The sequence below is a fragment of the Neophocaena asiaeorientalis genome, unplaced genomic scaffold (assembly GCF_003031525.2).
Source record: "Neophocaena asiaeorientalis asiaeorientalis breed wild unplaced genomic scaffold, Neophocaena_asiaeorientalis_V1.1 scaffold151, whole genome shotgun sequence".
NCBI lineage: Eukaryota > Metazoa > Chordata > Mammalia > Artiodactyla > Phocoenidae > Neophocaena > Neophocaena asiaeorientalis.
The window spans coordinates 2,232,850-2,237,325 of NW_020175490.1; the positions used below are offsets into that span (position 1 = coordinate 2,232,850).

At 33.5% G+C, this 4,476-nt stretch overlaps 1 protein-coding gene across 3 annotated transcripts in view; it reads right to left on the reverse strand.

The window, feature by feature from the left end:
• Positions 1–2,052: 2,052 nt before the first annotated feature.
• LOC112415742 (caspase-13) overlaps positions 2,053–4,476 on the reverse strand; it is an 18,439-nt gene continuing 16,015 nt past the window's right edge. For 2 of the 3 annotated variants that reach the window (XM_024768902.1, XM_024768903.1), the window contains exon 9: positions 2,315–2,914. The gene's annotated coding sequence lies outside the window, so the exon portion shown is untranslated. Of the gene's footprint in view, positions 2,915–4,476 lie in introns of all 3 variants that reach the window. The other variant, XM_024768901.1, reaches the window with a different exon arrangement.

The window sequence follows — 4,476 nt, forward strand, 5'->3', positions numbered from 1 at the left end:
TTTATAGATTAATTTGGGTAGAAAATTGAAATTTTTACATTTATTTGTCTTATCGATGATGATGATCTATCCCTCATTCTAGTCAATCTTCTCTTATATCATTCAATGTTTTTAAAAAATATTTTTCCACATATACTTTGCAACTATTTGTTTAGAATTTTCTATAAGTATGTTATATTTGTTGCTTTTGCAAAGAGAGGCTTTAAAACAGCAAAAAGTACTTCCTAATTAGTTGTCTTTTGAATATAAGGATGCTATTAAATGTTGTATATTGACTCAATTCTTGCAAATGTGGGGACTATATATTAATTCTAAGAAATTTTCAGTAAATAATGTCATATTTTTCAGGAATAGTGATGGTTTTATTTCTTGGCTTCCAAATATTTTTACTTTTGGTTTTATTGTCTTGGAAGTCTAGTGCAAAATTGAATTTTTTAAAAATATTATTTTATCTAAAGATAATACTTCTGTATTTCTGTACAAGAAAGCTATAGATTTTCTCATATTAAGTGTTATTCCTCTGTTCCTTTTTTCCTGATAGGCTTTTATTAGATACATGCTTTTAGATTAAGGGATTGCTTTTCTCTCTGTTTTTCTTTTTTATTATGAACAAATTCTGAATACTATTGAATGCCTTCTAAACTTCTTAAAATATCACAATTTTCCCTTTAATCTCTTATTTTGAGGAATGCTATCATAATTATTTTTATTATCAAACTATAACTGCATTCCCAGAATAAACACTAGCTGGTTAAAAAATATTAGTAATGTTTCATATATGGCTAGAATTGCTTAACATGTTATTTAGAATGTTTACATCAATGTTCCTGAAAAATCATCCTATATTTTTCTAACTTTGCTTCTACCTCTCTAGTTTCATATCAGTTTTGTACTAGATCTGTAAAAGAATTGGAGTTTACTTATCTTTTCATTTTATGGAAGCATTTATGTAAAATTGAGTTTATCAATTTCTTAAACGTTTTGTCTACAGTCACTTGGGTCTGTTATTTTTGCAGTAGATATGACAAAAAATAATTAATTTAATGTTTATTGATCCATTTGTCTTTTAATTTCTTTATATATTAATTCACTTTTTGTAGAATTCCATCTATGTTATGTATTGTATTCTCTTATGATTTTTTTTATTTATGTTTATCTCTATTTGTTGCACTTTTTTATCTCTAATATTGTCTTTGTGCTAATTCTATTTTTTCATACTCAGTCTTGCTGAACATCTGCTATCTGACCATTCTTTTTTAAAGGACCAGGATTTTTCTTAAGTGATCTCTTCAATTTTTTGTTTTGTTACCATTTCATAATTTTTTTCTTTTTAATATTTATTATTTGCTTTCTTCTATTTTCTAAGTGGTTCAGTATTTTTCTGACTTCTCAAGTTGAATGCTTAGTTTATACTTTTTTCCTTTCTTCTTTTTATATGTGTTTATGTATATTTCATAATTTATGTTTGTATATGTATATACTATCTGTGTGTGTTCTTATTTCCAACTATGTGGAAATGTGTGGCAGTCTTTATGTTATTAGGTTTCTAATATTATCATGCAGTAGTCAGAGAATGAAGTCTCTCCCTGTATATTTTTGAACTTTGGGATGTGTCTCATGTCTCCACATGGACATGAAGTCCAGAAACCTAAACATCATGAATCTTTGTAGTGTTAGTTAACCTTACAATTCAAACTTCAGTAAAATTGAAGTTTGAATTACAATTCAAACCCATACAATTTCAGTTTCTCCTTGCTTTGGAGATGTAAGGTGGTACAGTGGTTAATAATTCAGATTCCAGAGCAAGCCAGATTGCCTTCAAATCCTGGTGCAGCCACCTACTAACTGTGTAACTTTGGGCACATCACTTAAGCTCTATTTTCTTTTGTTTCCTTACCTGTAAAATGGTAATATTGATAGTGATTACTTTATAGGGCTGTTATGAGGGTTAAAGTAGCTACTTATATACACACAATCCCTTATAACAATCAAAATCCTTAAAATAATCCTGACATACAATAATAAATATTACCTATTATGGTTGTATTTGACATCTAGAGAATCCTTTTATTTTTTTAATGCAGTTCATCATGTACTAAAATATTTATTCAGAATTCTGTGTGTATGTAACAGAAGTGGTACATCTCCTTACTTAGTAGCTCAGATGACCATGTGCCAGAATTCTTCTACCAAGATTCACCCTTCCAGAAATTTTAACATTCTCCTCTTCCATTGCTGACACTCCCCAATCTCTTTGCTGTTCTTTATCTAATAATATTTGTCTTTTCATACAAATATACTCAGTTACACAATCTTGAATCAAAAGCCCAATTTATTTTAGACAATAACCAAATGTTTGCTAAATAATAAAATTTTCCTGAAGCTTGGAAATATGCAGAAATCTGGAAAGAAAATAATCAACAAGAAAGCAAATTAACTTATAGATGGGAAGAAAGATACATAGGCATACTTTGCTAAAATCATAACTTACTGAAGAAAAAAATGAACTCAAGCTATGATGTTGGTTAAATAATATATTAGGAAACTTCTTCTGCACAATTCTAGGCCTGGGGTTTGATGAGTGTATAAAGGAGGAGCTGACCAATTTACAGCTCTTGTCTCCAGATGGGCACCATCTCCTTTCACCTATTGCTGAGGGCAAGTCATGACCAGTTCCCCTTACTCAATGAAGTGCAGATATTATATGCAATAAAACTAGAAAATCCAGTTTGCTTCTTCCACTTCATTTCCATACATCCACCATTTTAACTGAAATTGTATTCTCTATTAGAAGACCCCCCAAAAAGACAGTTCATTTGTTTTCATTTTCACTGAAAGACAAAAGGTTAAACATTTGTTCTGTACTGGTAAAAGTGCTTCTTGAAGTTGAAACAGCTGAACTTCCTGTGATTTTCTGTAGAAGAGAAAAAGAACAGATGGTTAAGATAGTGATCCCTGGAAGCCTTCAATCCAACCCTTACTGTGATTCTTCTTTGATTTTCTTCCATATGCTTTTGCCATTTCCCTTGGCTTCTATCTGTGAACTTTGTAGTCTATTCATCAAAAAGTACTCAGAGTGATTTTTGCAAAATCTAAGTTAGATTATATCATTTCTCTGTTCAAAAGCTCTTGAAGGGTTTTCTATCTCACTTAGGATAAAAGATTTTAAAACATTTACCATGTGATCATCAAGGCCCATGTGATCAAGCTTCTCACCATTTTTCTGAATTTTACTCTGCCATTTTTCCCCTCTTATTCTCTAGCCAGCTGCCTTCTTGCAGTACTTAAAAAGTCTTAAGCACACATGTGCCTCAGGGCATCCGTACTTCCTATTTCCGGTGTTGGGATTCATTTCCCACTAGAGCCATAAGGTTCACTCCCTTACTCTATCCATTCTTTGTTCTGATTTCAAATCACTTCGTTACTTCAAAGCAGCCTTTATTGAGTAATCTATTTATAACAGTATGGTATTCATCTTTTTTTTTTTTTTCTTGCGGTGCGTTGGCCTCTCACTGTTGTGGCCTCTCCCGTTGCGGAGCACAGGCTCCGGACGTGCAGGCTCCGTGGCCATGGCTCACAGGCCTAGCCACTCCACGGCATGTGGGATCTTCCCGGACTGGCGCATGAACCCGTGTCCCCTGCATCGGCAGGCGGACTCTCAACCACTGTGCCACCAGGGAAGCCCCGGTATCCATCTTTTTGTGTCTCTTTAGCCTTTTTATTTTTTCTTATTAGCTCTTACCACTCTCTAACATATATTAACTTGCTTGTGTATTAGAGTCTGTCTCCACTCACTAAAGTATGAGCTTTCTGAGAGCAAGGACTCCATTTATTTTGTTCACTGGTACATTCCAAGCATCTAGAACAGAACTTGGAACATAGAAAGTGCTTGATAAATATTAGTCAAATAAATAATTCAATCCCCAAATATGGTTCTATTGGACTAATTAGGCAGTCAAAGCTATTCTGCTGAAGTATCTATGCATTTATGTAGCCAAGGTGTCAGAAACCAGGGGTAGAAGATGGTGGGTAAATATTTCAAGAATTGAGATAAAATTTACTATAAAATATAACCTTAATTATGTTTCTGAGAGGGAGATTAATAATATGCTTATAATATAGTGTGATATAAAGCTGTTATGAGTGAGTAAATACTTGTTGGGTCTAAACTCAATAAACCCATTCTAAAATAATTTGACCAAAAATTTTTTGTTTAAGTGTTAATATGGGTGATTGAAGGGGTTTCTGAGCAGTAATTAAGAATCTGAGTGGCTTCCCTGGTGGCGCAGTGGTTGAGAGTTCGCCTGCTGATGCAGGGGACACGGGTTCATGCTCTGGTCCAGGAAGATCCCACATGCCGTGGAGTGGCTAGGCCTGTGAGCCATGGCCACGGAGCCTGTGCGTCTGGAGCCGGGAGAGGCCACAACAGTGAGAGGCCCTTGTACCGCAAAAAAAAAAAAAAAAAAAAAAAAAAAA